Below are 12,595 nucleotides of genomic sequence, written 5' to 3' on the forward strand. Positions count from 1 at the left end.
TTTTTTTTTCCTTTGTTTTTTTTTTTTTTTTTTTTTTTTTTTGGGACGGAGTCTCATTCTGTCACCCAGGCTGGAGTGCAGCAGCACGATCCCGGCTCACACAACCTCTGCCTCCTGGGTTCGAGTGATTCTCCTGCCTCAGCCTCCCAAGTAGCTGGGACTACAGGCACCCGCCACTACGTCCGGCTAATTTTTTATATTTTTAGTAGAGACGGGGTTTCACCGTGTTAGCCAGGATGGTCTCAAGCTCCTGACCTTGTGATCCGCCCACTTCAGCCTCCCAAAGTGCTGGGATTACAGGCCCGGCCACTTCCCTCATTTTCAAATAACATAAATATTTTCAATTTCCAAGTTGTTCTGGCAATATCATGATTAAAAAGATGGTCAATATGCTTTGAGATGGTTCGACGATGCTGCCAAACTATTATGGCATAACTTGGACTGGATTAGAGATTATGCAGGAGCGTAAGTAACATTATGTTTGCGCCAAGTGCAGTGGCTCACACCTGTAATCCCAGTGTTTTGGGAGGCTGAGGTGGGAGGATTGCTTGAGCCCAGGAATTTAAGATCAACCTGAGCAACATGGTGAGAATCCATTTCTACAAAAAATTAAAAAAAAATTAGCCAGGCATGGTGGGCCACACCTATAGTCCCAGCTACTGGGGAGGCTGAGGTGGGAGGATCACAAGAGCCCAGGAGTTTGAGGCTGCAGTGAGCTTTGTTACTTCTGCTGCACTCCAGCCTGGGTGACAGAGTGAGAACCTGTCTCAAAAAAAAAAAAAAAAAAAAAAAAAAAAAAAAAAAGAAAAGAAACATTATGCTTGAGGGGCTATAGACCTGAATCATTTTATATTTTCCATGATGGGAAAAGAAAGAAAAACATTCTTATCTTTCTGGAGTTTGTGGATGTACTTTTACTGAAGCTAATTGAATGAGTAAGCAGTGATATCATGTGTTTTCATATGTGTAATCATTATCTAGAAAAGAAATTAATTTAGTTCCCTATACTGCCCTATATGACATTCTCGGATCTCTCCAATCCTGCCTCTTTCACTTAAGAATAAAAACATAGCTAACATTTACTGAGTATTCAGTATGTATAAGGTGCTATTCTATGCATTTAACCTGTACTAACTCACTTAATCCTCACAGACACCCTCTGGGGTAGCAACAAGTATTATCCACACTTTACAGATGAGGCAGCTGAGGTCCCCAGTGGAACCTGGCAACCACTCCTAGTTGGTAACCCATAAGCAGGCTCAAGCCAGAACTTAGAAACTAATCATCAAGTCAGCTTTGTAACAGGTTGTCAATTCCAATGAGATTTTTGCTTTTTTCACTTCAAGTAGTCCCTTACAGGGCCCTCCTAGGCTAAGTTTCTGCCCTGTAGCACCATTCCCACAGAGACTGCAGTCTTGGCTTGCTCATTAGTGTTTATTAGGCTATAGTCCTAGTTAAATGCTAGAGAAGGAGATCCTTTCTTTGGCCCTCCAGATCCTTTCTCTGGCTGTCTCTGTGTCACTCTCCAACTCTGGAGTTTGACCTGTTTGGGCTCCTCACTCTCTTTCCTGCTGAGTTCAGCCAATGAGTGTCCAGGCATGAGATCAGAGGGAGAGAGGACAGTGAGTCAGGAGATTTTATCCTCCTGGCTCCCACCCTGTGGGGTCACTTCAGATTTCATGTACCCCTCTCCTTTCAGGTTGCAATAACCATGCCTTTCCTCTCCCTTTGGTCCAGGGCTGGTAACATTTCCACTGTGACTAGCCCTGAGGTACAGCATGATCCCTCATGGTTTCCCTATACCCAGCCCACACTTTCTTAAATAGTCCCTTAGTTAAAGCCTTTTCAAATCATCCAAATTTCAGTGGGCCATCTATTTCTTGCCGGAACTTTGGCTGATACAACATAGCAGGGCTCCTCATACCTCCTGACTGCCTGTGTGTCTATTTGCTGCCAGTCAGTGGATTCCTTCCATTGCCAGTACTTCCACCTGTTATCTCCCTACAGACATCTGATACTGACAATGTACCTGATCTACACTATTTGTTTACTGGGTTATTACTGTTCTATTGGATATGGCTTGTATTTCTAATTTCCATGTTCTGACATGATCCATCCTACCACTGATCACGCTCTATTTCCAGTGGCAAAGGGGTTTTTTTTTTGCTATTTTCTTCATGCATGCTTATATGTGTATTACTGGATCAATACCCCTAGTATTGCTGGTATCACTGGCTCCACATGTTAGCTTCATCATCTGTACCAGAGTCTCTTTGTTGCTAATGACCTGGCAAGAGAACCAAGTACTAAATGACTCAGTCTTTGTCTTATCGGAAATTAAACAATGTGGCTGGCTGGCTTTCATCTTGATGTGTTCACGAAGAAGACTATAGCACAGAGGTAATAGCACAGAAATAAGAGGCTGGGAAAAGTGGAAGGCAATCTTCACCTGCTCCACAGTGTCACTTATCCCAATCAATTGTCAATAAAAAGCCTGTAGGCACAGGCGGAACTATCTGAAAATTTGCACAAGAACATTTTCTTCTTGGCTATTATTGTGTTACTACTTGTCCCCCCAATAATTATGTTCCTTCCCCTATATTTATTAAAAAAACAGGCCCAGCGCGGTGGCTCACACCTGTAATCCCAGCACTCTGGGAGGCTGAGGCAGGCGGATCACCTTAGGTCAGGAGTTCAAGACCAGCCTTGCCAACATGGTGAAACTCTATCTCTGCTAAATATACAAAAATTAGCCAGGCATGGTGTCAAGTGCCTGTAACCATAGCTACTCTGGAGTCTGAGGCCAGAGAACTGCTTGAACCCAGGAGGTGGAGGTTGCAGTGAGCTGAGATCGTGCCATTGCACTCCAGCCTGGGTGACAGAGCAAGACTTAGTCTCAAAAAACAAACAAACAAACAAAAAACAAACCACAGGTTCAGAGTTAAGCCTAGAGAGGAGTAAAATCAATTAAAAGTTCTATTTTAGAAGGACTATAGGTCATGTCAACTGTTTTCTACTTCACATTTTTTTGACTAACGTGGAACTTTCAATTCATCTTGAAAGTTGAGAGCAAAATGAGATTATTATGCTTTTTGCTTTAAGTAAATGTATTCTACAACATTAATAACTTTTAGACCAATTTTTTAAATTCATAAAATGTAATATGTGGTTCTGATTCAAGAATCAATGCTTATGCATCAAAATCAGGATCTATTCAACTCTCAAATATTAATCTAATAAATTACAATGTGAAAAAATGAGATCATTTCTTTTTGAAATATCTATCCCATTATACACTATGTTAATATCACATATGTATATATATAAATTTTTGTGTGTGTATGACAGGATCTCGCTTTGTCACAGAGACTGGAGTTCTGTGATGCTATCAAGGCTCACTACAGCCTTGAACTCCTAGGCTCAAGAGATCCTTTGATTTTATAATGCATTTTTCTCTCTCACTGAAAATCCTAGCTCCTAACAACATCAACATATCTATTTGCTAAATAATATTTCTAAATAGTTTTTTGATACAAGTCGTGGTGTTATAGGTATGAGTCACTATGCCTGGCCTAATATCATATATTAATGAAATAACTGGTTATCATTCACCATTATCTCCATTAACTTTGTACTTTTATATTATCAGAAGTTTAGGTCTAAATATAATGAATGTGCTGAGTCACATATTTTACATAATTAACTTAATAAATCATCTTAAGTGGAGTTCCCCTCTTACCTGCTACCAATCATTTCTCTTCTTGCTCTGATATTCTTTCTTACCACCTTGAAGCAGCAGTAAAATTTTAAAAAAACAAATGATCAGCTACATTACACATTTTATCAAGTTATTTCCCTATCCCTATGAAGGTCATTTAGAAAAATACACTTATGGCCACCCACCAGCTCCGGCACCAATAGCAGCGCCTGCTGCCACCGCCCACCTTCTGCCGCCCCCACCACAGCCACCTTCTCCTCCTCCGCTGTCCTCTCCCGTCCTCGTCTCTGTCGACTATCGGGCGAGCCTTGAACCAGGATGGCTGAGCCCCGCCAGGAGTTCGATGTGATGGAAGATCACGCTGGGACTTACGGGTTGGGGGACAGGAAAGATCAAGAGGGCTATACCATGCTCCAAGACCAAGAGGGTGACATGGACGCTGGCCTGAAAGCTGAAGAAGCAGGCATTGGAGACACCCCCAGCCTGAAAGATGAAGCTGCTGGTCACGTGACCGAAGCTCGCTAGGTCAGTAAAAGCAAAGACGGGACTGGAAGCGACGACAAAAAAGCCAAGGGGGCTGATGGTAAAACGAAGATCGCCACACCCCGGGGAGTGGCCCCTCCAGGCCAGAAGGGCCAGGCCAACGCCACTAGGATTCCAGCAAAAACCCCGCCCGCCCCAAAGGCACCACCCAGTTCTGGTGAACCTCCAAAATCAGGGGATAGCAGCGGCTACAGCAGTCCCGGCTCCCTGGGCGCTCCTGGCAGCCGCTCCCGCACCCCGTCCCTTCCAACCCCTCCAGCCCGGGAGCCCAAGAAGGTGGCGGTGGTCCGTACTCCACCCAAGTGTCGTCTTCCACCAACAGCCGCCTGCAGACCGCCCCCGTGCCCATGCCAGACCTGAAGAACGTCAAGTCCAAGATCGGCTCCACTGAGAACCTGAAGCACCAGCCAGGAGGCGGGAAGGTGCACATAGTCTACAAATCATTTGACCTGAGCAAGGTGACCTCCAAGTGTGGCTCATTAGGCAACATCCATCATAAACCAGGAGGTGGCCAGGTGGAAGTAAAATCTGAGAAGCTGGACTTCAAGGACAGAGTCCAGTCGAAGATCAGGTCCCTGGACAATATCACTCATGAACCTGGTGGAGGAAATAAAAAGACTGAAACCCACAAGCTGACCTTCTGCGAGAACGCCAAAGCCAAGACAGACCACGGGGCGGAAATCGTGAACAAGTCGCCGGTGGTGTCTGGGGACACGTCTCCACGGCACCTCAGCAATGTCTCCTCCACCGGCAGCATCGACATGGTAGACTCGCCCCAGCTTGCCACGCTAGCCGACGAGGTGTCTGCCTCCCTGGCCAAGCAGGGTTTGTGATCAGGCCCCTGGGGCGGTCAATAATCGTGGAGAGAAGAGAGAGTGAGAGTGTGGGAAAAAAAAGAATAATGACCCGGCCCCGCCCTCTGCCCCCAGCTGCTCCTCGCAGTTCGGTTAATCTGTTCATCACTTAACCTGCTTTTATCGCTCTGCTTTGGCTCCGGACTTCAAAATCAGTGATGGGAATAAGAGCAAAGTTCATCTTTCCAAATTGATCGGTGGGCTAATAATAAAATATTATTTATAAAACATTAAAAAAAAAGAAAAATACACATATATCTATGAGGGAAAGCGCTGTCAATAAACTCGTAATCAAAATGAAAAGGAATGTAAAAGGCCATCTTCTCTCAGTGTATTGGCAAATCTGGGTATAGTTAGCCATAGGGCAAGTTAGAACTAAGAAACCAGTTAAGCATGGAGAATGCAAGTGTTGATCAAAGAAGAAAGCTCAAGGAAATGGGATGAATCTCTTGAAGCCAGCTGAGGCCCAGGAAGCTATATTAAAGCAACGATGGATAGACGGGTAGAGTGAGATCAAAGTATGCAACCTAACCTCGAGGTTCAGAAGTGTCAAAGACTGAGAGGAGGCCAGGTGAGGAGGCTCACACTTGTAATCCCAACTTGGGAGACAAAGAGGTAGGAGGATTGCTTGAAGCCAAGAATTACCAGCCTGAGTAACCTAATGAGACTTCATCTACTAAAAATAAAAAAAAAATTAGCCAGGTATGGTGGTGCCTGCCTGTAGTCTCAGCTACTTGGGAAGCTGTGCCAGGAGGATTGCTTGAGCCTGGGAGACGGAGGCTACAGTAAGCTATGCTAATGCCACTGCACTCCAGCATGGGCGACAGAGCAAGCCCCCATCTGAAAAAAAAAACAAACAAAAAAACAACAAAAAGAAAGAGGAACAAGGGACTTGGCATTTGGGGACAGTGTTGTCAGTCCTTGATTCTATGGTAGAGAAGTTGTTAGAATAGTCAGCAGGACATAGAACCTTGGGCAAATGTGCATCCTGTTCACAGAAAGAGGGAAAGACTAAACTTGTCCTTCTATGAAAAGATAGAAAGCTTAGTGCGCTACTCTTTTTTATTGGTAGAGGTACAGTTTTGCTATGTAGTTAGTTCAAGATAGTCTTCCAGTCTGAAACCCTTACAAATGTATTAGATGGTGAAGCAGGTCACATAAGTATTTACAATCATAGGCTCTAAAACCAAATTGTCTGATCCACAACCCTAGCTCCAATACTTACTACCCATGTAATCTTTCCGTGCTTCTGTTTCTCCATCTGTGAAATGGGAATAATAAAATACCCCATTACGAGTTGATATGTTAGGTATATAATAATATAAAGTAATTATTATTAATTAATTAATTAATGATTGGGATGGGTGTAGAGAGCGATATGAGGTATCCAGCTACTGTTAGTTCTTATTTAAGTATAAGAATATGTTAAGTGGTATGGGGAGTGGTGTAGATACGAGTAGTGTATGAGGTGCGGAGTTGGGGTATGTGGACAGAAAGAAGGTTATATTTTAGTTTGTTAGTGAACTAGAGTAGTTGAGGAGGTCGGATGTGGGGGGGGGTAAGGATGTGGGTAGATGGTATGAGGTGAGGTTGATGAGGAGTAGGTGATTGGGGTACTGAGTAGGCCCCGTAGGTAGGGATTGGGGTCCAATTACATTATATTAATTATTAATATAATTATTATTAATATTTTATTATTAATTGAAGCAAACTGAACCAGATTACCCCCATACAAGCTTAGGTCAAACATGTGAGAGTAAGAGGGGAGTTTATAGCACTGAGTACAGGGGAAGGCTTCAATAAATATAGCTAATTAACCTTGATATCTATGAGTCTATATTAGACAAACCTCAATCTTTTGTAAAAATATAAAGAAAAAATTATTATAACTTTCTCTTTTATAAAGGACAACCAGGTGGTCTCACATAGAGCCCCTTTTCCAAAGTAGGAGTCAGCTTGGCCCTGCTAAGCTTTTTCAGCTTTCTGGAGATCCTGGGTCAAATTTACCCAAGTGATAAGGATGGAGACATGGCAATGAAATGGTAAGGGTGTAACTATAATTTTTTAATACAAGGTGTCTTGTGAAATTGCTGGATTAGGAGGTGTGGCCTAGGCAAATTCCTCACAGGCTAAAGGAGAGGACCGCATCTCTGTGTGTACAAGGAAACATCTGACGTTCTGCTGGAGTGTAGGGTTGGCCTTCATTAATCTGGGTAGTGGTAGCCTAAGGAGAGCCGGAAGAGAGCAAGAGCAGCAAGAGTAGCGGCTCAGCAAGCTGTAACTAAGAGGGTTTCCTTTAGGGGAAGAGCTGCAGTGCAAATGAAGCAGGGAGGCAGTGCAAATGAAAAACATGCAACAGGAATGGTTTGTGTGGTTTGTGAAGTGCTGAAGAATTTTGATGCCACTTGCTAGGTGTGCGGTCTTCAGGCTATTCCTTACACCTCTAAGCCCCGGAGTTCTCATCTATAAAATAGGAATAAGAGTAGTACCTACTTGGGGCTGCTGTGAGGATTGTATGAGTGAATGCATGTAAAGCATTTAGCAGAGAGTAGATACTCAATAAGAGCTAGCTATTACTACAAATAACTAGGTGGTCCACATCAAGGTAGCCATTCAGTAATGAGGATGACCGGTACATGTTGTTCCATGCCTTTTGGGGAAGGGGGACAGATGAACAATGATCATACCTGTCAACTCCCAGGGTGCTGTTGGTGCCCCTTAATCTAGGCACTAAGACCTAGACTTTTAACAGCTCACCAGACTGCAGACCACCAGGGAGTCTGATACATTAACTACAATCCTGCAATGTGTTCTCTAGGTAGATTCCTGTCTCATTACAAGTGACCACAGACTGAAAGTGTGCAAAGAACAGCGCCCACTAGGCCCAGAGGGGGTCTGAGGCACCCAGAAAATCATATTGATCCAAGGTCTGTTTCTGTGTGGAATGCATGAATGTTGTGTCACCAAACCCTTCAAGCCTAGAGGGTCAGAAGAGAACTTGGAGGAAAAAGAACTAGCCAGACTGAGAGATCGGGATACCTCAGGAAACTGGACTTGCCCACTGGAGTAAGACAGTAACATAATGAAATAACCAGCTTCATACTATAACAATATGTGATCATGATGATGTGACATTGAGACCTAGTATCCTGGAAATATGGTGGTGGGGAGGGAGTTGAGGTCCACAAACATGGCAAGAGTGGTGTCTTAGTCTGTTTTGTGCTGTTGAAACAGAATACCCCAGGCTTAGTAATTAATAATGAACAGAAATTTATTGGCTCGCAGTACTGGAGGCTGGAAAGTCCAATATCAAGGTGCTGGCATCTGGTGAGTGCCTTGCTGTCTTCACATGGTGGAAGATGAAGATGGTGGGGGGAGAGAGAGAGACAGAGAGAGAAAGAGGAGAGAAGAGGCTGAACTAGCTCTTTTATAACAAATCCACTCCTAAAGTAGCAGCATTAATCCATTCATGAGGGCAGAGCCCTCATGGTCTAATCACCTCTCAAAGGTCCCACCTCCCAATATTGTTACAACAATAATCTAATTTCTACATGAGTTTTTGCAAAGGAAAAAATTTAAACCATCGCATTCTAGTTCTGGTGGGAAGCTAGAAATGACGAGTAGGTGAAACTGAACAGCTGGATGGGCAGTCTTCCCACCAGAGTGCAGAATCACCCTGGTGGGATCGAGGGCACCAGTTGCCAGGTCTGCAGACTCCACAGCAGACTGTTGAATGTGGGCTTGGGGAAGGATTTAGGAAGAATGGTGGCTATATTTACCAGAATGTCTACGAGTTGTTTTTGGGAACCTAATACTAATTCCTTTTGTCCCTCTTTTAGGCCTTAAGACTGTAGCAATTTATGCAGACTCTGAACCCAAGACTAACTTTCAGGACTAGTGCTGTTGGCTTAGAATGGGCTTATCCATTCAAACATCTAGATATAAATTGGGTAGTTAATTGGCATGAAGGCAGCTTAGGAATCAAGTTAGTCCTTCTGCCCATGACAGAAGTCTATGGAAGTGGTCTTAGATCATTAATACAGTCTTTTCTTCTCTTAGGGTTACAACTGACATCCCAGTGGGAGTTACCTTAGGGGACTCATTTGTCTCTCTCCCAATGTGTTTAAAGATGCTAGAGGACAAAGAAACTCCCAGCACATCATCTCCATTTAGTCTTTGGGTGGCAGCACTCACCTGCACTTGGTAGACTTATCTAAACTTTTATAGTTTAGAACAGAAAGTTTCCTTTGCTAACCATAGACGGATAGTCCCCGAGACACTTCTTATAATCTCAGGAGTACGCAGGTGCTGCCATTGTTAATGGATCAAATGACTTATACTGCATTCAGAAGCCTCAGTACCTATGTGGATTTGTATGATTCTTATGATTCTCATTGGGGAAGTTGGAGAACTCATTAAGAATCTAATGAAAGGTATGGATCATGTCCTCAAAATGAGACACAAGTCTTTACGTGTAATTTCAGGTCTCTAGAAACCTACTCATGAATTCCAGTTTGAACTTCTACAGTAGAGATAGGACTGGCAAGAACAGGCTTTAGGTTTTATGGCTTTCTTCTTTGAAATATAAACTCTGCTATATTCCAATTTAGTGTGTTTGCTGTTTGTTGCCCTGTTTTACTCCATAAAGTATTTGTGGCTACAAAGACATTTTCAAGATGTACTTTTCTTTCTGTTCCTAGATTCATGGGGTGTCCTTACATGGAGATATCAATAACCTCTGGAACTATATATTATTAATACATCTTTTACTAATCATCAGTTGCTCATCACAATTTTCTGCTCTCCTTGGTACATTTAGTACCTCTGCTCTCCTAGTGACATTATTTTTTCGGCTACAAGTGCATTGATGCATTAGCATACAACTCTATTAGCACAAACTATTTAATGCAAAAGTCCTAAATGACAAAGAATTATTGTAAGAAATAGGAGAACTCTAGCTATTCAATGTTGCTGTAGTTTTATTATCACACAACTTAGAACTTAATTCTTAAATAATAACCAACATTTTATTCATCTTGTAACATTTGCTATGCAATGATAAAGCTCCTACCTTATTTTTTTTATCTTTTACTTAAGAAGTGTAGAAGTTTCAGATGTAGAATGTTTGTAACTTATATGGCAAGTTTCATCTTGGATCTAGAAGGCAATACCTTCAGCTTTCAAACTTGCTTTGTAAATTGCCCATTCTTAGAAATGGTGGAAATATTTTATACCATCTGAATAGTAATGAACAATATTGCTCAGTGATTTATAACTCTAAGAGTTTTATAATTTGATTTATGAACAGCTCTCAAATTTTCCATTGGCAGTGCATACAACTATGAGTAAATTTTCTGGCCAGATGACTCAGTATTTTGCCGCATGACTAATCCCACACTCAGTGTGGAAACTATATAAATGAATTCTATTTGCTTGTGGATAATAAATGATTACTTTCCAAAACTGTCTGCAAAGCATTATATAGCAAATGAATTCAATTATATTGATGTTTTAAGCTCCTAAACCCAGCTGACTTTTTTGAAAAGTCTGTAATGTTCACACACACAAAAGAACGCCCCTCTCACCCCCCTGGAATTATCATGGCTTCTGCAGTTTGGTAACCCGTAGAACAACAAAATCTAATTAGGCTCTACGATAGCTAAAATGTTAAAAGAACAATCTGAAATAATTCCATTTGCAATATTTTCTCAGTATACTTTTAAGTTATTTTAAAAGTTTTATTATGGTAAAATAAAGCCCTTTACCAGGGAATATTTGCTGAAAATAATATTTGATATTACTGCAAGTTACAATTATTTTCCTTTCAAAATTCTAAATTTTTTTTCAAAAAATTTGTTTTTCAAGAAGAAGGATAAAAGAAAATAGTAATCTATCCACATGATGGTTTCCCTGGTTCTGGTGGCTGGAAATCACCTCCAAATTTATTTTAGATGAAGTAGGTTCTTCCAGATGATATATCTCCTTTACCTTTTAATACAAGCACATGTAAAACACTTCACCTAGAAACAAGGAAGTTACCAGGCCAAAATCAGTATGCTTTATTTCTAATAATTTATTGCTAGAGCCATTCTTACCTAACCTTCTTATTTTCAAGGGGGTAATATTTCAATGTAATGTCCTTGTGTGATTACCAACTGGGTAATTTACTCACTTCCATATAAATTGGTAATAATCACAGACAACCTAGGCTACATTCCAAGACATTCCTTATCTTTCCCTAAAAGTCATTATTCAGGTCTGAGTATTAGTAGCCAGATTTGATGGGGAAGAAACCATGGGCATGGAGCCATCCTAACTAGTCAGGCTCAATTTTAACTCTGCAGAGTCCAAAGCAACCTGAGACTAGAAAGACCAGTCCGTGGGAGGACTCAAGGTATTTTGAACAAATTACTAAATCACAAATCCCCAGGAGAATGTCCTCTTCTCCCCTCTCTTTAATGATTTCTCTCCCTCTTCTGGCTCCGTCTCCCAAATTCCCTAGAAACTTGTTCAAATATCCTTAGCCTGACAAAATAATCACCATTAGCCTTTATTCAGGATTTAATTGCTTTTCTACTTATCCCCTTTAGAGTTAAATTTCTGCAAAGATTGTAGACAACAACCCTCTCCTCTTTTTCATCTCTCATTCCCTCTTCAACTCATTAATGTCTGGTTTTAGCCTCTCCTGCCATGCTGAATCAGTTCTCTGAAAGGTTTCCAGAGGTCTCCTAGTCACCAGTCCTCAGTCCTTGCCCTTCTTAGCCTCCCATTTGTGCATCTGTTCCAGAGAGCCACTAAATTGGAACACTCCCTACTTGGCTTCGACCACTTTGCTATCCTCCAGGCCACAAATGGAAGCTGTTTCCAAAGTTCTGATTCTGAGATGCTCTTTAGCATCTATTCCTTAGTCATTTCCTCTATTTCCATTAATTTCCATTACTCCAACTACAATGTTGGTGACTCCCTATCTGTTTTTGGTTCTGACCTCTCCACATTTCCATGGGCTTGCTGGATATTTTCACACTGCTGTCCTTCTGACGCTTCCACCTCAGTGGGTCTAAAACACAGTTTTTATCTTCTCCTTCCAAATTATTCCTCTACCCTAGCTCGAAACCTGAGTTATCTTCAGTTCCTCCCTTTTTCTCAACTGGTTGCTACATAGCTTAGGGTGGAAACTTTTCTTCTTTCTGATGTTTCTTCCTGATCCATACATTAGGAACTTGTGCCACAACTTTCTGCCTCTAGGAAAGTACTGAGAAAGATGTTTCTGCCACCTTATTAAAGTACCTTACTCGCTGTGATCTTTCAGGAATGAAAAGAGTTAGTGATGGAAAAACTCAGGAGGACCTACTAGCCTTTAGTGGGCAGGAGTGATGTATAAAATTCCCTTCTCACACATGGGCCTGTCTCTTGCTCACACATGCTGTGGGCCTTATGGAAGTGTCAGGCTTCCCTTTGCCTTTGGTGTTTATGCCGGAAT

General features: G+C 41.9%; 1 protein-coding gene and 1 pseudogene across 1 annotated transcript in view; one reads left to right on the forward strand and one right to left on the reverse strand.

Annotated features, from left to right (window-relative positions):
* The window catches only part of LOC108542952 (BEN domain-containing protein 6-like), a gene marked incomplete at its 3' end in the record, with an annotated part of 70,393 nt that overhangs the window by 51,428 nt on the left and 6,370 nt on the right, over positions 1 to 12,595 (reverse strand).
* Positions 3,796 to 5,148, forward strand: LOC108542962 (microtubule-associated protein tau-like; annotated as a pseudogene).

This window comes from Rhinopithecus bieti, unplaced genomic scaffold, assembly GCF_001698545.2.
Source record: "Rhinopithecus bieti isolate Rb0 unplaced genomic scaffold, ASM169854v2 scaffold_23303, whole genome shotgun sequence".
In the NCBI taxonomy this organism is placed as follows: domain Eukaryota; kingdom Metazoa; phylum Chordata; class Mammalia; order Primates; family Cercopithecidae; genus Rhinopithecus; species Rhinopithecus bieti.